Below are 24,190 nucleotides of genomic sequence, written 5' to 3'. Positions count from 1 at the left end.
ACTATCCGCCTACCCTTGAAAAACATTCTTCATTAGCCCTCATTGTCCAATCCAAATCAACTTGATTTTGTTGATGTAAAATCAGAGCAATGAATTTTGTGAAGTAAATAATAAACAAGTCTGAGAAAACTGTAAAAGTGAGCATATTTATGATAAGATAAAATAAATAAACCTATTTCTTATTTTAAGCTGATTTATTGGACAGTTTAAAGCAATGTGACAGAAAAGGAGTATTATAGATGTCATACCTACGGTGAGGCTTTGCTGTCCTTCTTGTCTATGCTGTCTATTTTGGAAGGGAGTTAATGTCAGAGACATAGGTGAACAAAATTAAGAAACCCCAGTCGCTGTCACAGCGAGAAAATTAGAAACCATGTTGGAATACAAATTGGGGATGAAATGGATGCTGGGCGGAGGGGGGGCCTTATCTCTCACCGTCAGTCATCGCCGACGCAGGCGAAGCCGGGAGGACACATGCTGGTCTTGCGGCTCCGGAGGTGCACACTCGCCCTCACTGTCTGCTCCTTAAAAATACAGGCTTCCAAGCGATTATAATCCATATTCCGGTGAAAGCATGGGAAGTGAGTTCCCAGGTTAAATCCGTAAAGTACACGAACAAAAAGACTTAATTTTCACAGTTAAAGACAATGATCCGCAGCTTATTGCTTTTGCTTTTTCTGAAATGCCAGCCCCTGGCTCATACTGGCTAAATATGAACGTCTACAGATAGACCTGTGTGTGATTGCTGCTGAGGCTATTATTTTAGACCTCTTTGTAAAGTCTGGAAAATGCTGAGAAACAGATACTTAGGATGCAGAGTTATGATTTATAGATTTCTTTATTAATACACTTGACAGATAGTATTTAGCCATTGTGTGTCATTCAGCTTATTTTAGTTCAGTTTGGCCACCAGAGGTCCAGTGTTAAACCTGGTGAAAGGATCGAACGGATGGACAAACACTGACTGACCGCAGGTGCGACTTTTGTGCAAGAATAAGACTGGACACCTATGATGAAAACACAGGTGCTGGATGTAGCTGTTGCAAAGTGTTGCTTGGAAAACAACCAATCAGGCACCAGTCAAATTACTCATGCTGTGCGGAGGGCTGATACTAATGGAAACTGCACCGGGGTGTCTATCACAGCAGCTTGTCCCCCTGCTGAGGAGTGGCCCTAATGGAAGGTAATGCTTAATGTCTACGCTTGCCACGTGTTTTCTGATTAAAGTCACATGACGTAGTTGGATCCTGACTAAAGGACGTGGGACCCGTGCATCCGGACTGCAGCGACTGGTGAATTATTAATATGATTGTGGTTATGTGTGGAAAAAAAAGATTGTTGTGTCTTTATTTCCATTCTTTATGTCATCCTTTTCTAAACACGGAGCCCCTGTGAAGTATTGCTGTTGTCAGATGTGCCATCTGGTCAGTGGATACGCTTAGGGGACCTCTTCACTGGGTAGGGGCTGCTCTACTGATTGCTCAGTGCCAAGAAGCCCCCCCCCCCAGAAATATTCAAATCATTGTCTCATTAATATAAATGAATGGCAAATTTGCGAATCTGAATGTTCTGCAAATGCAGCACAATAGTCCTATTCCATTGGTTATCTTGTACGGCCCAATCACCACGTAGTCTGTGCCTTTAAATGAGAGTGCCTCACCGTGCCTCTTGGGAAGCTGTGGTAGACAGACAGATTGTCAATTAGCTGGATCACTAGACAAATGCATAGAGATACAGTGCACTAAATGAACACCCTGCTACCTATTGGGCTACCTCTTCGGGCCACTGCCAGTGGGAAGCAGTGGAGAAGGAGAGAGAGGGCTGTCCTTACTGGCCAGTGAAGCTCATCACCCAGCACAGAATGGTACCACTTGGAGGTCTCCTGCTGCTACGGCCCCATACGTGTAAATTGGCTCAGAAATGCATGAGGGCCAGAGAAAGAACTGAGCCACTGGTGCAACTCTGGAGAGCGTTTCCCAAACGAGGACACAGGTTGCCATTGAACTACCACGGTACAATGCTGTAGGTTCATATCCATGAAGCTTTTTTCATGTAGCAACGGAAGCACTCAGTGATTAAGAATTGATTTATTATTTTTAGCCATTAATTTGCCCTTGATTTATTTGCTTTCCGCATGTTTTCCCGTCTAATACTGTGTGTATATAAGCTCTGAAAGATAAATGGTTTCAGCACCGTCATCTCACCATGTGCACATGCATAATAATCATATAACATTGTCCGCACTACTTAGTGTCTGCTCACACATCTCGACATAAGGTCACTAGCTCACTCGACACGCTCATTTGGCAGGTACGTTCTATTTGCCAGTAGTTTATTTAGGGTAATTTCTTTTTTGGTTTTATAAATATCGCAATATTACTCCATGTGATATTGCGATGTCACAATCGTGCAGCATTAAATATTAAACACTTGACAATTTTTGATGTTTGTAAATGAAGATTATTTGCTGTTTTCACCTTGCTTACATGGTGACTGCCCTGCTTGGACTGCATTTCCCACCATCGACGACATGGTCAGTAGGAAGTAAGCTTGTAACTTCAGCTCGAGAGCTGCAGTACGAACTATGCAGCTTAACGACAATGTTTGAGAACATTCGTCCAAACTATGGTTTTCGGAAACACCCGCGTCGTTTAATGACGGTTCGCTCTGTGTAAGATACCAGTGTAGTTACCTCCATAGTTTGAACTATGGTATCGAGAAACACTTGCACCGCAACTGCATATCTCCAAATATGCTTTTAGTGCTGCTTAGGCGGTGTCCTGAAGAAGGGGGACAAATGGGGGAACAGCTTTACAGATATTAGTAGGGTTTACAACCTGCACCGACCAGCCTACTTTACAGCTTATTGCTGCCTTCACTTTATTCAGGCATTAAATTCTGCCAGGTGTCTGTGAAACCGTTCCTGGGGGAATGCCAGGCGCGGCCTCAGAAAGACTTTTTAGAAATTTAGGAGCAGATATAATTGTGCAATTCTTCATTTCGGTCATTAAGAGAGAATTGACAAACGCAGACACAAAACATGTACAGGTACAGGTAGAGGTAGAGGTACAGGTACAGGTACAGGTCCAGGTACAGGTAGAAGTAGAGGTACAGGTACAGGTACAGGTAGAAGTAGAGGTACAGGTACAGGTACAGGTACACCTCCAGCAGAAGTTAGGATAATGCTCATGCTTAGATGTCTAAGAAATGCTGGGTTAGAAACAACCCCTTTGCACGTTGTGATATATGGCCGGTATCATGTGTTATGCACATGCAAGTCTGCCTTCAAGTCATGTCAGAAAAATCATAAATATGAGATGAGAGCACATGAATGCCACTGCAAAATCTTATGTACCAGTAGGAAACTCGGGAACTTCTGGGAAGCTCCTAAATCAAGGGTCCAGCCAGGACACAGAAGGGAAAACAATCATACAGTCACCCAAGAAACTGAAATGCTCTGGGGTCTGTTGCTTAAGCTCTTTCCTCCCAAGTGGAATACTTTCACGCCCACCTTCCCTCCCCACCACCGTAGCTTAAAACGTCTTTTAGCTGATACCACTACTGCTAAAGAACACACAGTAGTATCTATTTATTACTGGACTGAATGTCTGTTGTCAGTTATAATGTAAAGCCTTACACTATTCACCCCAAGGCTGAAGGGGAGAGGAGGAATGCAGTTCTTTCCCACATTAACAACAGGAGTGTATTTCTCTGCAAATAATCTGTCTAGTCTTCAACAAAACAAAGGGACAAGATTCATGGTCATCTTTTAGTGGCAAATTATTTACAGAAGATTCCGGCCTCAATCGGGCTTATGACACACACTGTTAAGAAAAAGCTTTGCTTGTTGTTATCCCCAGAAAAGAACTCACCCATAATACACTGAGTGGGCACATACAGTATAGAGGCAGTGCTCCAGCCTTTCTTAACAATCTTTAACGGAGATAGTTATTGTGTTTTATGTTACAGATAGATGCACTACTTTTTTACTACTAAATACATGGCGAAAATCCAGAGAAGTAATAGACTCCAGTATATATTTATTTGGCCAGTTTCTGTAACATTCTCGTTTTAACAGAAATACATTCATGGTGGTGTTGATATGTTCTTCTACTTCCTGATTTTATCCTGAATTTTACTTTCGTGTTTTTGTTTTGACTCGAGTGAGTAGACATTAGGAATTCCAGTGCATGCTTGCACACATCTGTGCAGTTTGTACTTGGCTCTACTCCTTCTTTCCCCCTTGCATAGCTCCTTGCATAAGTGTCTTCCCTAACAGATATGTTTTGCAAAAGTATGCATGATTGCAATGTGGATTTTTCTGCAGATTAATAATACTTAATGAATGTTGCAGGCTTGTTCCCTGTTACAGTTGTGTTACTTAGTTGAGTTACTTAGTTTATTCTTATTTCTCCCAGTTTGTTTTTGATCCCTTGTGGTCCTCTTATTTCATATTTTACCCCAGTGTGTTCTGTTTTCATTAATTAACGCCATTTTGTCTCGTCACCTTTTTCCTGCCTGTGCCATACTGCGCCATAACAACGCGAGTATGATGCCCCTGTGACTGACTGCTGTCTTGCTAATGGGCCACATCATTAAGGGGGTGTGATTCTGTGGCAATCAGCAGTCATGTTCAGTGCTCAGACTGCAGTAATCGGGAGGGGGATAAGGCTCCAGCTCCTTCCCCGTACCGTACATTCTGCTTCCCCATTTCTCTGCTTCTGGACTGTTGATAAAACCAGAGGTGGAGTGCTGGGAGAATGTGATTGCCATCCTTCCGGTCTTTCCTATGCCTTGCAGTCTTACATTAAAAATGTGTTTCGTACAGATTCTCATACACACATAATTAACTACTTCAAAACTTTGTTCCATGATCAAAAAATGGTTTCATAATAAATTATTATTATAAACAGATGATGTACACATTAACCACTTTTGAATTTGTCATTACATAGGTGACTATATTATGAAATGATTCTGTAGTATTAAATAGGCTTAGGTTTCAACAGAATTTTGTACAAACATGTCCTTTACTATACTCAGAGTATAATATAACAAAATCGACAAAAAAATCTCTGAAATCACTTATGTGACCTCTAAATTAAGATTTCTCTGACGTTTAAGTTTTCTTCTCAACTTATTTGAAGAGAACTTGAATCATGTCGCAATAGATCAAAAGAGCATCAAACAGGGCGTCCTCATTGGCCCTCATTGTCGTCAATCGACGAGACACTGTTGACGTCAGAGCGGGCGGCGGCGAGAAGCTTATTGGCTGCTGCAGAGCGTGCTGAGCTTTCTGACTGGGCGAGGGCCGCCTGCCTCGCGCATTCTCTCGCGATATCCGCGCGGCTCGGAGAGGAGAGGAGCCACGGCTGCAATCACAATGTTGCGTCCCTGGTAGCCGACAGTCGCCTTTCTTCGGCGGAGCTCGGTGAGGAGTGAGCCCGTCTGAGCCGAGGCCTCGCACTACGGTTCGTTGCAGCGGTGTCTGGAAGGGACGCACCTTGTTTGGTTTACAGGTGGGTGGGGAGCTACTCGTTTCATATAGCGGCAAATGTTCGTTTATTTGCCCCTTTGCATACCCGGGGCTAACTGGAGAGCTGATGTACGAGAGCCGACTAATGCAATGCAATGCAATGCCCTGCGCTCGGTAAGCACATATACTCAAGCCACTGGCTGATTACCCAACGAGGCAGGTAAGTACTCGAATAAGTATGGAACTTCTCAAGTTTTCAGTGCTACCCGTTTATTTTGAAGTATCGTGGTGTTTTGTGTACGTGGCGTTTTCTGCTCTTTTTCGGGAACCTTTGGAAGGCTATTTCGGGGGCTTCCTTCCCATTTACATACGTGTCAGATACATCCCAGGTTTAGTTGCTATAAGCGTCGCGTCATTTAAAATATTTAGATGAATTTCTGATTATTGCTGGTTCTCATCTTCATTGCCTCACGGAGCCTGGCCTCTTTATAATAAATACGGAAGGTTACTGTGGAATCGTATCAATGCACATTTTTAGAGCTTTTTAAACTAGGAGCACTAGTTTGCCATATCGGAAGTGTGAGAGAGAGCAAACATCTGCACTGGTGGTGTACGGCAGGTTCAGCCATCGGCTTTCTGGGGAAAAGGGGCATTTACACTCAAAATCAATTTTCCTGTACTTAACTTTCCCTTGACTTCTTACAGACCGTGTTCGGGGTGGTGTGCATTTCTCATTAATTTTCATTAGTCTGACATGGTAAAGAAAGACATTTGAAGACCCGCTATTTTCAGTCCGCTATTTAAAATATCAGTTATTCTTTGTCATTTAGTTTTTGTATCCTTTGCTTCGTGAACAAGCAGAAATAGACAATGCAGATTTCCAATTTATAATTTACAAAAAAATAGAGGTGAAAATCGATGATGTTCAGAGTAATTTTACATATACTGTGGCTCTATAGTAAATATTTGATAAATGCTGCTTTAACCATTAAGTGTTCAATCCCACCTATTTGTAATGTTGGCTGGCCAATCACTAGGGAGCTTCATTTTTCTGTACAACTCTGCTGCAAATATTGCCTGTTTTTCCAGGTATTGCTCATTCATTGTCAGACAGTAGCAGTTTACATGTTTGTACCGAAGCGAATTTTATTTTCACATAATGTGTTCTCCCAAGTAGATGTCTGAGGTTTCACCTCGGCGTTACCATTTTGACATACACTGTGAGAAGATCAATGACATCTTATTAGAAATACCGATTTTAATTTCTTTTACTCATGGCGGTGGACGGTCCTATCCAGAGAGCACAGTAATGTAAGATCGTTTTGTGTGTCATTCCCAGCATGGCCTTTCCAAAGCCCTTATCAAAGATTGACATTGTCCATGTTGTTAATGGGTGGAAATAGCAGCATGCTGCTATACAGGATGACATGCTTGTATGCATCATTAGGCAGTGTAGTTTTTTTTTGTTTCCCCTCTAACTAATTTGCCTGCCTGAGCATAGTGATGTCATGCAGTATAAATGTAAAATGTTTTTGTTTTGGCTTTAGATCAGTTGAGCACTACAGTTTCTTACAAAATACCCTTTTTTCTTCAGATACAGAATAAATCAGTGTTCAAAATGGCTACTGGAGGAAAAAAAAACCTCTTAGGGTTTTGGATTGGTGGCTTTGGTTTGTTAATGGTGATGTGCAGTGGAGTCCTGACCAGCGTGTCTGCTCACTGCCTTCTCAGGCTTGTTTTGAACAGAACGGTTGATGCACGCTCTAGCTGGTCGCTCCCCATGTTCTGTACGGTTTACATAAATCACCCCGCTAGACGATTAAGCTGTCTGTCTACAAGGAGTGAAAAGGTTACCGCTGACTTTCAACTGCATGGACTTGACTCCTCTGGTACCTCGAAGGCTCAGTCAATCCTGATCATAAATGGCTGTATCTGGATTTATTCTTGCCTGTTTCAGCATGTTTATACTGTGATTCAACTCTCATGTGAGGAATCTGCGTCGCTGCAGCTGGACAATATGTACAGTAACATGATAAAATGTATGACAGTCTTTGAAAGGCAGATCTTTTTCTGGGATAAGATTTGTTTCCGTGCAGATCTTGGTCTTGTCTTATCTGTGACGTTTCCTTGTCTTTTTCATTCTCGTATGTGGGAGAGAATTGTCAGTTTGAGAATCAATGCTGTATCGTGTTAGCCTGTTGAATCTTATATCGTGGCGCAAACAAATGGCTAAAATAATGTCAAAATTTGGCTGTTGTGTGCTGTTATTTAACCCTGCAATGGATTTTTAAGCAATTAAAGTATTGGGATAAATTGTTTTTCATATTGCATCTTCAGAATTGTACCGTGCCATGATTAATTTGGAATAGTAGTAATCTGTGTTAGGTGTTAACAGTGTGTGTGTGTGTCTGTGTGTGTGTGTGTGTCCCACAGTACCTCCAGAATTCATGGTGATGGTTCCGTAACAGGTCATGCTGTCAGGGGTAGGTTGCCCTACAGGCAGCTCTCTAGAAGCACCTGTTCTGAGGACCACTGCTGAGTCGTGTAGGAGATGCTGGACAGTGTCTGTCTTAAGGTCTTACCCACAGACTAAGTATTACAACTTCATCATGTACAATCTCTAGCTATATGTCTGTAGATTTAAGAGGAAATTAGAAGTCGACTTGAGAACGTGCTAATGAGCAAGCAGTGACTTACAGACTGAGCTGTTTTGAATCAGAATTTTAATTAATGTTTCTGGATTTGTAACAAGTGGGTGTTTGTTGCCAGCTCTTGTGGTGATGAAGTGGCTGCTTTAGACTCTTGGATACACGAGGTGTGGCTTCTGGATGACTTGTGTGACCTTTACACATTGCAGTATTTAAAAGTCACTCTTACTCAGCTGCACATGCCATCGAGAAGCCTGAAGATGCAAAGAGAAGACGGATCATTCTGGAAGAATGCCTTTAATATGGTCGCCAGCAGTCGACATTGACTCATCTAATAATAGTAATGTAATAATGTACTTGGCTGAAGTGCCTTCACTACTTTATCTGTTCTTGTGTTTGGTTCTGCTCCATGGTGTTCCTTGTGTTGTTGGGTTTTTCTCTTTCTTTATGTCCAGTTGGCACGCTGCCGATCTATCACCAGCTCGTATATGTGCACTTGTTACCCAGCAGTTGGGTGTCTGTGTGTGCTGCAAGACCCTCTGTTTTGACACGCGGATCCCTTTATCTTTCCAAGCAGCTGTGCGTGACCATGTCTTGAAGCAGATATGCTGCCCCTCTGAGTGGCTGGATCAGTCTGTTCATCTGCTGTTCTGTCTGTTCTATTGTTGCCCCCTCATTGCATGACAAATCCCTGAAAATATAAAAAAAAACTGTACTTAAAAAGAGTAAAATTAGGGAATGTTGTGGGTTTTTTTTAAAGTTCAACTCCATAGTGGAGGAATCGCTAATATTTTATGCCTATGAGTTGACAAGGCTGAAGGGTCATATTGTGTCTTTAATGCTGAATTTTCACCCTTTGCTGGTAGGCCACTTAAATAATAATAATAGTTTGTGTTTGCCTGCAGGTTTTCTGTTTTGAGTTGATCATGTGCCTATTAAAATATTTTGAGTGAATTTCAGCTTTTCTTAACATTAAGAGGCAGAGAATATGGATTTTTTTTTTTCAATCTCTGACCATCTTGCAGTCCTTGACTTTCGGATGTATTTTTCCATCTGGGGTATGTCAAAGCTGCCTTTTAAGGAAAGAATGTTAATTGAAAGTTGACCAGGCAGGGAGCTTTTATAATGATGCGGTGATGCTCCATTCTCCCTGGTTGGAATTTGTTTTCAAAGCCATGAGTTGGAGAGCTCGAGAGAGCATCTGGCCGCCAAACTCAATTTTCCTCTACAGTGCCGGAAGGGATCTTGGGAGCTGGAGAGCTTTAGGGAGCTGGAGCTAACTGTACGCTCAGGTGATACCGCTTGGGGTTGCTTAACACTAGAAATCGTTGCTTCGGAAGGTGTGTTATGTGGAATCTCTTGTTTTTGCATTTCTCATGGTCCAGTTTTTCTACATGGGGTGCCTGGCGTGAGTAACCAGGGGGGCTCTCTCTCGGTTGCCATTTTAAAACACCATGGCTTACTGTGATGCCTGAGGATGGACAGGGCTTTGTGCGCTCCAGCCTTGGGTGCAGACGGAGCCACTGCATTCTGGGGGCACCAGTGCTATTACTGGAGGTTGCGTGGCTTTGCTTGCGGGAGCAGATGGCATGAGTGCCGATTCCTGTCTGTAGCTGCTCATCCCCCACTTGAACTGACCAGGACATGCCTTCTAAATTGCTTTATTTAAATTGACCCTTCAGCTGGCCTTTTGCAGTAATGCGGTTGCAATGTCGGGCTTTCTCCTTCACTTCCTGGCATTGGAACGCAGGTGTGTGTGTGTGTGTGTGTCTGTCCTCTGTGGTGTGTGTGTTCTCCCCCTCTTTTTTTTTTTTTGATAACATCTGGCCCGTTGGCTCAGGCTTACAAAGGCTTCTGGGTTTTGCAGACACAAGTCACCTTCCTATTGTTGATCCCCCATGAAAATCAGAGTGGACAACATGGAGCGGACATGTCTGCGTATGGAGGTACAGGTGGATGGGTGGCTGTCTTCAGCTTCTGGTGCCTAGTTAAAAGGATTTGGAATAATGTTCTCAGCTTGCTGGCCCAGCAGTGGCTCTGCTGTTATACATTTGTAGAACGTCTGTACCCATCTGCTTTAAAAAAACCAAAAAAAAAGTGTGTCAGATCCCTGACATGTTTGATTTCAAGCTATGATAACAGTGAATCCTATTAAGAGCACAATCAGAACTCTTGATATCTGGGGGGGGGGGGGTGGTGGAAATCAAACAGCTATGTTTATTTTGCCATTGAAATAAGAAGTGAATTGTTTAGTCTCGCTCTGTAATTTCCTTGTTTCTCTCTGTGGTTCTGTGATGTTTGGTTCATCGGCTTGTTATGGAGAATGCCTTTGAAGTTATTCTGGTGTGATTGCGACTCCCTTGTACCCTAAAGAGGATGCGCTGGTTCCGTCTGGCCTTTTCTGCAGCGTTCTCCTCAAGGCCTGGATGTGGATGGTTAAATTTATTTTCCTTGGTGAAGGCTGCCAGGAAATCAGTGCGGCACATGGGCCCCCTCTGGGTTAATTCCCCATCCTTAGCGCGCAAATGTCAGCAGCGGGACCTCTGAGTCCCTTGAAGCACAGGAAGCAAATGCCGTGAAGCTGTGAGCAAGTGGTCAGCATTAATGAGGAATCTTTCACCTGCGTTTCAAGTCTTTTGCTGTTGTCAACTTTTTAAACTTTTGTTGGAGCTCTAGGGACCCTGCCATGGTCCACAGAGTGCTTTAATTAAGAAGTGTGTGTGATATTTCCGTATAGCATAATTACAGATGAAGGTGTTGGGGCGCCAGAGCAGTGCATTGATGGTGATTTATGCTTGGGAGTCATGGGGTGGGGTGGGGGGGCTGGGGAAGGGGGCTCAGTGAAACGACTCAGCCTTCAGTCTACCTGATGATAGTCTATTTTTAATACCGTAGCATCGTGCTCTTTTTTTAATGAGGGTCTTCATCCCTGTAAGATGAAAAGCGGGAAGCAGGGCAGAGAGAACTTGAAGGCATTAGCCTGAAGATTAACTGTCATGCCAGATTAAAGCCGACTCCTCGTCAGGCTCCGAGAATCACCTTAGTGCTGCCACACTGTGAGGAGACTGAGGCAGCCTTTCAGTACACTGTTTGGGCAGCCGTGTACTGCCTGCTTCCCCCTCTGAGTCCCCCACCGGAGCCTCATAACACCACGCCGACATGAGCCTCCCCGATCGACGGTGCATCCCGGTGGCTCGGCACTTCCTGTTTCTCGTCAATAGCTCTCTGACCGATGGAGACAGATCTTTGGAGATGCGTCAGACGTTTGGGTGGATGTGTAGTCGAGGTGCAGCAGGCCCCGCTTTAGCCATTAATCGGCAGCATCTCTTTGGTCCCCACTCATCCTGAGCCTCAGGTATATTATGCTGTGTGTGTGCTGTACCTTATGCTGTACCTTATGCATTGCGCTTGCCTTGCCCTTTGGTGCTCCAGCTTTCTGCTACATTCTGCCCCTTATTCCTGTATGTCTGCCCTTCAGCTTGAGCTGGTATAGTGTCCTGCCCTGCACACTTTTGTCTTAGTTAGTTGTGGCGTGGTGCAGAGCCAGACCCCCCTACAATGCCTGCCGGTGCATTGATGTTGGAAGCCAGTGCTGCTCCAGCTCGATGCTGGGCACACCCCCCAGAGCCTGACATGGCATGCTCCCCCGTCTGTGTGCTCTTGGGAAGACCGCTACGCTTGAGGTGCCGCTTTGCCCTTTGTCTGGCACCATTAGACGCTGTGCATTTCAGCTCCGTAACATATTAGACGCTGTGCATTTCAGCTCCGTAACATATTAGACGCTGTGCATTTCAGCTCCGTAACATATTAGACGCTGTGCATTTCAGCTCCGTAACATATTAGACGCTGTGCATTTCAGCTCCGTAACATATTAGACGCTGTGCATTTCAGCTCCGTAACATACCATGTGGCTCTGTTTCAATGGTAACACGTGATAAAAAGGCTGCCCTCTCTTAGCAGCAACACAAAGGGGCATGAATATAAAACCTCCTAATGGATTGGACTCAGATGAGATCAATAAAATAGTTTATGGGGCTCGTGGAATCGATAGTTGGCCCTTTCTAGTTTTCAAACAGGTGTATTGAGGGCATGGAGGGGCTTGTTCATGCAGAATTGATAGTTTATTTTGATTGTGTTGAAGATTTTTTTGCAGGCCAGTGATTTGTTGATGTTATTACTATTGCAGTGTCTATGGATTTCCTGAATCCTGAACTTATTGCTCCGTTCTGAGATTCCCTTTATTTCTGTGCCTTTTTCTGTTACTTCCCTGAATCACACCGACCGTAACCTGTTTGGAGGCCGGGAATCATGGATAAGAATTGTGATGCAGCTAAATATTATCGATGTCTGTGATAGACTTTGCAAGTACAACAGATGCTGCCGGAGTTCAGGTGGATGAGCATGAATGGAGATGTGTAGGATCTGCTTGCCCCAGATGTAACTCTGCAGTAGAAAGGATCTGTCTGCATTTTTATGCATGTGATATTTTTTGAGGATGAAACTCATCTTACATTGTGTGCAACACATGTTAGGAACATCAGATGTAAATGAATGCAGCGGTCACAGCTGATGTGATGAGACAGTTTGTCAGATGTGAACATTTCCTCATTTTAATGAAAAAGGACACTCAAAGAAACGGATATAAAAACACGTCAGAGTTTGGGCTGACCTTCTCGCCGTCAGGTTGCCTTCAGATCATCCCACCTCACCGCTTCGGCTGGTGGAGTATTTTGGGGGAGATCATGCCTTAAGCAGAAAAAAAACAAACATCAGGGAATAACTGTGCTGCATTTTTACCTAAACTGAAGAAATGTTTGTTTATTGTGCTTTTTCTTTACCCAGAATAACTGATCCGAGGAGGAAGGGTGGTTGCAGGATCCATGTAGGATATCAGACATTTAGTCTTTCAGATTTCATTTCCTCTGCCATAGAAGTAGTCCAGAGAATTCTATCAGGTTCTTGCATCATTCATCCACAGGAACCGGAGTCATACCTGTATTATATGTGACTGTCACTGAAGAGAAAATGATTCACAACCTGGTGGAATCTTTTAGATTAAGAGGGAAAAAATCTGTGCACTGTTCTATACAGAAATGTAAAGGGTTCCCTTTGTAGGTGCTGAGATTAATTTGTTTGCAAATCAGCCTTCTAGAGGTGCCAGTAGGAATTCACATACTTAAAATATCAAAATATTGTGTAACTTGTTCTTGCCTTTGCTTAAAGCAAAGGAATATAATGCAAGTATTGGTACTTGTGAAATTATTCATTCTCTCAAACATGGATCGAGCTTGCATTGGGTGAATTATAATTAAAAAAAAAAAAAAAACAATCTTGTCCATCAGTTTACAGTATGAAAAACTTATTTGGCATGAAATTCATCTTAAATCTATTCAATTTAAAAACACGATGCTTGTTTATCAAAATCATGAAAGTGTCAATGCCGTATTGTGTTATGTGATGTCTATGATTTCTTGATGCATAATTGAGTTTCTCTCATGATATGTTGCATTTAAACCAGTAATTTTCACCACGGGACTCTTTGCATGGAGAATTTCTGTGGCCTGTTGTGAAAGCGGGGTTAAGGGCTACGATTGGTCTAACTGCTCTTCGGGGGGGGTTGAGGCCATTGTGAAATCACCATCACCCACCCAGCCCATGTGATCTTATTGGGTTCCCCCAGGGCACATGTCCAGTGTTGAAAACTGCAGTGAGAGACCCCAGACGGCCCCGATTCTCTGCTGGGCGGGGCGCCGATTGCCTCCCCCTTTCAGATGTGCGCAGCCAGCCTGGTAATGAAGATGGCCATCATTGCCAGGACTTCAGGACAAACAGATGTGTCATTCCTTCTCCATTATTCAGTGGATGTCATCTGCAGCCTTTTCAAAAACCCGTGTGAAAAGCTGTCTAATGGGCGTAATGGGGCCGCTGTCCAGACCCTACTGCATGCCGCCGCCGCCACGCGCGAGACACGGCTGACGTGAGCCGGGCTTGATCCGGCGGCCTCATCCCACTTAGCCGAGCGCCGCGGCGACGGGCCCCGAGCCACCTGTCCGCTCTGTGCCACTCCTGTGGAGCTGCAGGGATGTGGCGTATTGACTAAAAGTCAATCGTTAGCACAGATCAGCTCTTCCTCCACTGTGGCTGTCATTTAAGCCGGGGCTGAGAGACTGACTCTTCCTCTCCTGTCACCCCCCATTGCCCCTATCCCCGATTTCAAGTTTTTCTTTAGTCTTGTAGCTGTCTTGACATTCAGTCCAGATCAGATGTCAAAGACAGTCTGCACTCCCCGGTGGATTTTTGTGATTACGGTTTAAATTCTCATACAGCTCAGCCGGTATTTTTTCCCCCTTCACCCACCATTATTCTTGGTAAAGGCGATGGAGTAGGATTGCTGTCTGTGTGTATTAAGTTGCCCTCCTCCAGGATGTCTGTCTGGTTCTTGCAAGTCTCCCTGTTTGTAGGCTCAGTGTATTCCTGCCTATCCGGCTTTGTTTAGAGACTTGTTGTTTTTGAGGTATGTTTATTGAAGGTTTTAATAATGGCTGCTAGATTTAGTTTCTCCCCTTCTTGTACAGTGATTCATACTCTGGGTGAGGGTTTCTCACTTTTGGCTTTGAAAGACCCAGTTTTCCTCCTTGGTTGGTTTTGTTTGCGTGTCTATTTGTTTGTTTTTGAAAACTGTCCAACTGGAATCAGGGTCCTTTTTCTCATCTCCAGTACTGGCTGCATTTCCAGTATGGTTAAGCTTTGACAGAGCTGGGATGGACACTCTCCTCTCCTGCCTCCTCTTTCTTGTGCACCGAGGCTCAATGGGCACTTTGTCGCTTCATGTTGGGGGGGTTGGGCACTTATTATGGACCTTGGGGTCAAGAGGGGTGTCTTTTTACACTTGAATCGATTCGCTGAGAGCAGGTGCCCTGCTGTCGTACCCACTGGGCTCGGCTGCCAGGCAGCCCACAGGTCTGTGGTACTTATGCGCTGAAAAGTAACTTAACATGGAAACGCCACATACTCCCGATTGTTACCATGCACAGATGCCAAGTTCAGAACATTCCTTATTTACCACCCCAAAAAGGCAGAAGTATGCATTTGTTCATAGTAATAAATAACTGAAGAATAGTGTGTTAAGGGTTTTTACAAAGCAATACTTGTATCACAACAGTTTTGTTTTTTCTTAAGTTTACAGATTTTTTTTTTCCCCGTTTATTTCCATTTAACAAACTTGTTCAGTTTGTGTTATGAAGTCTGTATGGTAGAGATCACAACTTCTTTTATCCCAGGGCTGAACCTGTCTGCATTCTTGATCAGTCGCATGCTTGTTTATAAACTCTGCCATTCTCAGATGACCTTGTTGTATCCGGAGGTTGCCTTCCTGTCAAATCGAATCGTCCGGCTTCTTCCTACAAGCAGGCAGACCTGGCCTTCATGGCCTTTGTGTTTCCAAATGCTCGCCCTCTAAACGGCTCGGTTATGAAACCAGCTCCCTCTGGGCAAAAACGCAGGATAAATGGCAGGAATGCGCCCGTTGCTGATCTGTTTGGATAAAACACCTTGACTGCCTGCAAATCAGAGGCTCCTTAGGAGTTATTGGACTGAGGTAGTTACATGTGTATTCAAAATAATGCACCTGGTTTTATTACGGTTTATTTTTTTTAATAAGAAATCTATGCTGTTGCATTCAGAAACTAGGGATGTAGTTTATGTGAGTGGGGGTGGGGGGGGTAATCTGCATTTGTACTCGCATGGGAATCTCGTGGCGCGCTCGCTGTGTTTGAAAGACGGAGAGCGTGCTGACATGTCCGTCCAGGCCTGGGTCTTCGCGCACTGCAGTTAGCCATGACCCTGAGTGCACCCCCTCTCTGCCAACAGTCTGTAGCCGGCCTTTCAGCTGCTGTCCTCACCTTCCTGTGCACGCTCGGCCCCAAGGCCCCTCCGACACAATTCGCTGAGGCAGACAGCAGGGGTGCTGCATGAGCACTTTGGGTCCATCCAATTAACAGGCTCGTTTTTTTTTATCTGGTATTCGATTTTAGGGCAGTACGTCTGAGCCCCTGATGGGGTTGATTGGTCAACAGTTTTTTCTTCTCCAGTTGAGGCATGTTATTGCTTTTCAAGCTGCTCTGATGTGGGGAGTCTCGCATGCCGTTGTGGCGCCTATCGCAGCGTGTGTAGGTGTCGTACGTTTGCTATTCCTGATGCTTGCACGTCGCCTGTGAGCATCGCCGTATGTTGTTTTCACAGCATGCTTCTAGCTTAAAATCAACAGCCGGTGTTAGTTGACAAACTTGTGCCAATATTTCTGCGAGGATTATATTTGCTCCCCTTCTTATTTAATCCCCCTCTGCTTGTTTTGTTTTCTGTATATTTTTTTTTTGCCTCCCAGGTGACCTGATTAAGCAGTCAGTGTAACTTCTATAATGTGAGATGGTCCATTGCCCTAATGGCTGTCTGTCTCTGGGCATCCGTGACCTTGTCTGACCTCCGTCAGCCTCGAAGCACTCTGGCTGCTGTCAGCCACTTCGGAGCCGCTCCGGTGAAACGTGTCGAACGTCAGCCTCTCCAGCGATGCCGGTGTTTGCAGCGCTTTGGATCTTTCTCTTAATGGCCTCTTAAAAGCGAAGAACATTCCCCAGAGACATCTCGGGTTTTAAAGAACGCACTTTAAAAAGCAGTTACTCTACTATTTTTTTTTTCCTGCTGTTTGAACATGGCATTTGATATGTTGAGAGCCTTAGATGTGGCCCTAATTTAAGAGAAACCTGCAGACGGTTCGGGCAGAGCTCCTGAAAGCCGGCGTGCATCAAAAAAAAAAAGCGTGTTTGATGAAGCTGAAATGTTGGTGCTTTTGTGAACGTTCTTTCAAGAAGTACACAGGAGTTAAGGGCCTCAGAAAGAATTCTCCCGTTTGTCTTTATTTCCTGGCCTCCCCAACCTTCGTCAGGCTCACTGTAGCCACTCATGCTGGTCACGCTCCACTGGAAAACTGTGTCATTCCTGCTGTAATGAGGGCGTCACTAGTGATCAGAAGTGATCACTCGCTCCAGTCTCAACTGTCATCTCCCTGATGTGAGTTTTTCTACTTTCCTGTCATAAATGATGCCAAAGCCTACCTTGATGACATTCTCATTAAGATCTTGTTAAAGCTGGTGTAGGTTCTTCTGCCCCCCCCCCGCCTCCCCAGCTCGCTCTCTGAGGCGCCTTCTGTCTTCCAGGGGCGAGGCATCTGTCTTCGGCTTGTCTCTGTTTTTTTTTTTTTTTTTTTTTTCTGGAACAATCTTGAGTTCTTCTGACTTGCTTCTCTTCCGATTCTGCCTTTCTCTCTCTGCCTTGCAGATGATGAGCCTCTGCTGTCTCTGCGTTTTCCTGGGGTGGAAGTACAGTCTTCAGCGTTAATTTGTGTGAGCGATGTTCTCCGTATTGGCCTCTGGCAGCTGACAGCCCCAAATCTGTAAATATTTCTTTAAAAATATTTATCACTCCTTTCTCTTAAGTCTCCCTCGTGTGTGTGTGTGTGTGTGTGTGTGTGTGTGTCTGTGTGTGTGTGTGTGTGTGTGTGTGTGTGTGTGTGTGTGTGTGTGTGTGTGCACATGCACTCCGGATGAAGTTGCAGTTGGCGTCTCAGATGAGCTCCTCTGACTGACTTTATTGCTGTGTAATGTATCAGTATGCACCCCGCTGCTTTGTTAGGCTTCTCTGAACCTTTTCTTCGAGACCCCAGCATACTCCATCACCTTTGCATACGCCATTGTTTGGTGCGGAGACTCGCCTCTCCATATGAAAGGATGTTTAGCTGCTGTGATTAGGGACTTCCTTATTTAAGTGCCTGGTGCCTGGAGTTTTTTCTCCTTCTCTTAGGGAAGCATTATGCTCTGGCATTGTGCTCTGCCTTTGTTATAAGAGCCGCCTTGGAGAGCGGGCCGTGTCCGTCTGCTTTCTGAAACCCTCTCCCGACAATCCTTTTGATCTCACATGCAGCCATTTAAATATTTTAGACCGTGCAGGGAGGGGGGGGGGAGAGAGAGAGACGAGGTGCTAGAGATGAGGTCGTAATCTGACGGCGTCTGGCTCTGGTTTCACCGCCTCCGAGGAGAGACCCTCAGAACCTTGCTGGCAGAGCGAAGGAGAGCCACTTCACCTCAAGCGGCTCCCGATCTAATCCTGCTAGCAGGTGGGAGGACGACTAGGGGCCGCCTCCTCCTCCTCCTCCTTCAAGCGGGCAGGCTCCTCATTCTCCTTTGGGTGGGCGGGCAGGGACCACCTCCTCTTCCTCCTCATCCAGGCAGGTGTGGGCCTCCTCCACCTCTTCCTCCTCATCCAGGCAGGTGTGGGCTGCCGCCTCCTCCTTTGCATGGGCAGGCAGCCAGGGACCTCCTCTTCTTCCTCTTCCTCCTCCTTCGGGTAGACGTGGGCCTCCTCTTCCTCCTCCTCCTCAGGGCAGACATGGGCCGCCGCCGCCTCCTCTGCGCAGGCCGGCAGAGCTGCCTAATCCCGTAAGGGGGATAGCCGTGGCAGTCTGCAGGGGGGGTCACCCCCAAATGTATGCAAAGCCTCCAAGAGGACCTTCCAGATTTACTAACTATATTCCTGAGAGCCCTTGACAGCCACGACGCGTCCCTGAATGTCTGATGCCGACGATTAAAAGGCCCCTTTGTCCCTTAAATGGAGCATCCAGCGAGCAGATTGTTCACACGCATGGATACCGGAGGCCTGGTGAGGCCGGTGCGAGGCGGTGAGAACCAGCCAGCACCGAGGGCCGTGCCATCCTGCCCAGGAAGGCCAGGCTGCGCCTCCCCAGGGCACTTTCTTTAGGAGCAGAATGTGTCCCGCGCTGATGGGCTCTAACAGCGGCTGTGAAAGGGGAGTGCAGCTAAAGCGAATGAAAAAACAAGCCCATCAAAGACTCTATTACAGTGGATGAAGGTAAACGTCTTGACGCCCATAAGTGCACTCAAGTAGGTCTGCTGCCGGTTTGTTCTCAATATTTGTTTGCTTGTGAGAGCGTCCTAATTATCTTTGGTAACTCACTAAACTCATAAAGTATTTATCAATTGTGTTGCTCTCCTGCTCCAAACATAGCGATGGTTTGTGTTTGGAATTAGCTGGGTGTGATGGCATTCAGGTTGGCTTTCAGAGACGATGTACTGGTATGATCCCCAAAGCCAAGGTGTCCTGAATCCAATCTCTCTCTTTCCTCCCCCGTCGGTCAGGCATGGCTGTATTGCGTGATCCTCCTTGCTGGGAGCCTGGTGTCTCTTACGTTGTCTTAGCCAGTGTGAAGAACACTCTGTGTTGATCCATGTGGTTTCCCTAATGTTTACCTACAGCTCAGCCACAGGCGAATGTTTCTCTGACTTTATTTTAGCTCGCCGTCCCTTGGCTGTATTCGCTATAATCCAGAGGGCAGTTTTTGTAAGCCTGTCGGTCGGAGGGGAGGGGATGTGCAGTGGGCAGTGAGACAGGGCAGTTTCTGAAGCACAGCTTCAGAAGTTGTTCATTTTCTTTGTTTAATCAGAACTTTAATTTGAAACATTTCATGTAGAATGCAAATCGGCGCCAAAGAGGCGGGTGTAGTCTTGTTTCTGCAGACGCATATTAATGTTGCCCAGTGTTCTCCCATCTCTCTGAGTGGCGCCGGGCGTCCGGGTCCTGCCTCGTGGCGATAACGTTCCTTTACACCGCCTCGCCCCACTATTTTGATTTGTTTCCTTAGCAGGATTGGTGGGGGGGGGCGTGCCTGCAGAGAGAAGATGCCAGTTTGAGCTCCCGTGGTTCCAGACTGTTTTACGGTTCACTGAGGTCACAGTAGGTGTCCAGTGCACAAAATGGGCCTTGAGGAATGTTGTGTTAAAAACACGGCGATACGTTTAAGTCCTTTAAATGTGAAGTGCGACAGTGCTGATTTTCTCTGCTGTCAGCAGTTCTGCTAACTGATACAAATAGGACCTGGTTGTTCAAGCTGTTTAAGTATCAAAATTCAAATGTCTCATAGACAAACAAGATGCTGACATTTTCAGAATAAATATTCGCCCCATACCACCACATTGACTGTCAATATCGCGTATGTGAGTGCCCATTTCCAGGGTTAGCGAGCACCACAAAACAGGGTGAACTAGAGGTTCAAAGTACCGGCAGAAATTCTCACTGATCATAATGAAATTCCTCTAAATAATTCCGAATGGATTATTGTTTAACAGCATTAGCTGTGAAATGTGTGGCACTCGCAGGCTCTGTGAAGGGGATGTTAAACGCGCTGGGGTTCCTTTAAAGGCTCTCGAAGCAGGTGCTGATAATTATGCTGTAAAAAGGCTGCATTTAACCCGAGTGCCCAAAGGAACGCCTGAGATCCCTCCCCCGGTTTCAGTCTGCATATCAACGCTGCGGCAGAGCTCAGCCCCAGGCCACCCAGCTCCTGTGGGTCTGTGTAGGTTGGGGGGGGGGGGGGACTTGGTGAGGTGGAGCTTTAGCTGCTGCTTCCAGAGTCTTTCCCCCAGTGCATTAGTCTCTCTGCACAGAGACCTGATCCGTCTCTCTCTCTCTCTTTCAACCAGGGATCCTCTCTGTCTCATCCACCTCTGCTCCCTCCCTCTCTCTCTCTCTCTCTCCCTCCCCTCTGCTCCCTGTCTCTCTCCCCTCTGCTCCCTCCCTCTGTCTGTCTGTCTGTCTCTCTCTCTGTCCCATGTTGCAGGTGTGAGGTATAAATATGAGTTTTCAGGCCTCTGCATGCTTATGGCCCTGAGTGCTGTGGGTTTGCAGCTGAGGTTTGGCTTGATACCATTGAAGCCTTGCCTCGCGTTTCTCTCTGTGAAGCCCCGCAACAGAGGTCCGGGTGGCAGTGGGACACACACAGCTGTCTGTCTGTCAGACGGCTGGCAGAGAGGCACCGTTCCACAGCCCGCTGGGTGGGCCATTGCTTTGCCCATCATGGGAGACCGGGGCTGGCCCTTTTGTCTTGCCATATTGTGGCCGCGGCCTCTCCGCCTGTGACAGAAGCGGCTGGCGTGCCCGACCCCTCCTGTGAACAGATGGCGCTGCCGCAGGAATGTGACCTGGATGCAGGGTGTAGCACAGCTGTGTTCGGCCTCTGTTACTCTGGGGCGGCCCGAGTCGCGATGGCGGGTCTGCTGTGCGCTTCGGCTCTGCCTGTGGCTTCGACTCTGCCGGCTGCCTGGCAGGCTGCGTGTGCTGCTCTCTGGGATGCCCTCCCCTCTGTCCCCCCCCAGCTGCTGCCATGTTCCCTGCGTGGCTCCTCCCTACCTTAGCCTAGAAACCTGCCAGCCTCCCCAGGGAGCATGGAGACTGGTTTAGTACAGTGTGAAACCCCCCCCACCACCACCACTGCTCAGAGTTAAATGCTTGGCTTACAGCGAGTAGCTGGACCTGCTAAATGGGAAGAGTTTCACATCCTCACTGGCTGCAGTGGGGGCTGTAAAAGCAGCCATGTGAGTTAAAGCTATTTTAAGTGGGGTGGCAGTGGAGTTTCGAGGCTTGTGAAGCAAGCGAGGCTTTAAGCGGAATGCCGTGCTGCCCTTTTGGTATGAAGACCCCGCGGTGATGGGAGGGGCCTTTGTGACTCTGGCTTTTTCACACATTCAGGCTGCATGGTTGTGTTTCGCTGAGAGTGACGGGGCTTTTTTTGTGCTGTAGGACATTTAGCTGTCTATGTATCTGCTCTGGGTAGTAGTGGTGGTATATTGCTGTTATCCGAAGCGGCATTACTCATGTAGCTGTCCAACAACAGAACTTCTCAGGAGCTTGAATCGGCAGTCTTTGGGTTATAGGTCTGTCCCCTTAACCTGCGTGTCGCTGGCTGTTCTGTGCGTGCATGCGGTTCTGTGCGTGCGTGCGTGTGGTTCTGTGCGTGTGGTTCCATGCGCACCTGCTCTCTTTAGTGGCCTTCTGAAAAGAAGGCCTGGTTTCCTTTCCACTCGGCCGATTTCTTGGCGCTGCCGTGCTGTTTTCTGCTGGACAGCTTTTCAGGTCACTCTTGTGTGGGCAGCGATGGGGCCTCTTGTGTGGGGCAGGGCAGCACTCAGCGGGCGATGGCATCACAGGGTTGTAACGCTTCACTCTATCTTTTTGTGAATATGCCCTATATCTTCTCATATTGCCCACTGTATGAGAACCCAGGCTGTAATTTTGCTGATTGGATGAAAAGTGACATCAGAAGTGTAATACCTGAAGACCTTTGATGGCCTGTTTTTTTTTACGTGGACTCTGTGTTACCACACCCCACTGAACCCCCCCCCCCACCCACCTCGTGGCCTCTCGCCACTCTGCGATGTGACACGGCCCTTAACGTAACAGCCGAAACGTTCCACCGTGTAGATTAGTGACAGAATGAGGTAACCTTGGCCCCCCCCACCCCCCTTGCATCTCTCCTGACAGGTTGTTGGTCCGTGTCCGCGGTGCCGCCAGTTCATGGCTTGCGGATTTGTCGTGGCCTCAGTTACGATAACGTGTTTGTTTTTCCCGTGTCTGTAATGGCCAGTCCAGGGCTTGGGAATCGATAGCCATTGATGTGAAATATGGTTTAGGTCCGTTCAAAAACCATTATAGCGATCATTTTTATTTCGCAAAGTTTCACGCTGACAAGTTGCTCTCTCAGGAACAGCGATAAATCAAAATTTGCCTCAGGAAACGTTAAGCCTAATTAAATATTGCATTTTTAAAAACCTCTTACAAATTTAAGTGACATTTTACAGCCTGTCTGTCATCGGATTGGCCTCCCACAGTGGGCTGTGTGGTTACAGCGAGGCGTTTTAATTGCCCTGTAAGCAAAAGACCCTGATGGCACTTGGAAAATGATTTCTTTAAGCTCCTTGTTGTTCGATGTGTTCCATGGATTTAATCACTGTTAATGAGGACAAAGGGCAAATGGCACTAATATGTAATGAAAATCGGAGCATTCTATGCATCTTTAGAGGGAAAGAACAGAATGATGAATTTCAGGGTGTCTGCAGTGAATAGCAAGGAAACCCGTCTTTATCACAAAATCTGTCACGAGATGGCCGTTTTTAAACTTGCCGGCAGTGAACACCCGGCGCTCTCATGCACACGTGTGTGCAGCCTCCCGGTCTGGCAGCGTAAGTTTGGTTCCTTGACAACATGCTTTGTTCCTGACTTCAGAGTTGCCCATTTTCACCACAGCAGTTTGGGATTCTCCGTTTAGTAACTTGTTTCCGAGATCCAGAAGGATCCTGTACACTGATAAATATATGAACAATATGATATTGGCCTTTTCCTTTTTTCAGTATTATTCCATTAATTATGTTTACCAACTGTGATCAGCTCTGATGAATAATGTCAGCAGTAAAGTGCATTTCGGCAGTAATACAGTAAAAATCAAGCCACCTGCAGATGTGCCGGCAGATGCCTCCTGCCCTGATGAAACACTGCAAAATTAAATCTGTCTGCCTATGCAGTCTGCGTGGTATTTTGTTTCGGAAATTAAAAGAATACTTTACCCACGCTGCTTTACCTTTGATCACTATCCAGTGTATGAAATTTTAAAAAATATTTGGGGGCAAAAGTTGCCCCCCCACCCAGTCTAAAAATGGGGGGCATTCACAAAATTATGGGGGCACTTTTTAAAAATGCCAATTAATGCATTAAGTCTGTTTCTATATGGAATGAGCCCAGATTAAAATGTAAACTGTAATCACCTTGTGACAACACAAGTAAATATAAAGCATAATATTGCTGTTCCACAGAAGTGTGCCGTCATCTGTATGTGTATAGAATACCATCCATATGTGACACATCGCTCCTGCTTCAGGTTTCATTGAGCTCTTAATACCCTTTTATGTATGTTTAACTCTGTAGTTGATAGATGAAGTGAAAACTTCGTCAGTATTGCAAATGAACTCGTTTAGTCTTTTTTTTATTTTTTATTTTTTTATTTTTATTTAAACATCCCTTTTAGAAGCTGTTGACGGTCTATTAAATATTTGGGAAAATGAAAGGCAGTGTCTTCCAACTGTAAATGCAAACCAGTCCCTTTAACGATCTCCTCCTGAGACCCCACCCATTCATTTATGTCCATTGTAGTGGACATTTTGTTTTTGCA

At 45.9% G+C, this 24,190-nt stretch overlaps 1 protein-coding gene across 5 annotated transcripts in view; it reads left to right on the top strand.

Moving 5' to 3' along the window:
- The first annotated feature begins 5,321 nt into the window (after positions 1-5,321).
- Positions 5,322-24,190, top strand: part of glceb (glucuronic acid epimerase b) — a 41,499-nt gene continuing 22,630 nt past the window's right edge. For 2 of the 5 annotated variants that reach the window (XM_023815179.2, XM_023815176.2), the window contains exon 1: positions 5,323-5,519. The gene's annotated coding sequence lies outside the window, so the exon portion shown is untranslated. Of the gene's footprint in view, positions 5,520-5,565; positions 5,697-9,980; positions 10,071-17,457; positions 17,573-24,190 lie in introns of those variants that run through there. The other 3 variants (XM_023815177.2, XM_072717998.1, XM_072717997.1) reach the window with 3 other exon arrangements.

Source organism: Paramormyrops kingsleyae, chromosome 11, assembly GCF_048594095.1.
Source record: "Paramormyrops kingsleyae isolate MSU_618 chromosome 11, PKINGS_0.4, whole genome shotgun sequence".
Classification (NCBI taxonomy): Eukaryota; Metazoa; Chordata; class Actinopteri; order Osteoglossiformes; family Mormyridae; genus Paramormyrops; species Paramormyrops kingsleyae.
Note: the sequence above shows the minus strand (reverse complement) of the source record. Positions and strands in the feature narration are given on the sequence as shown.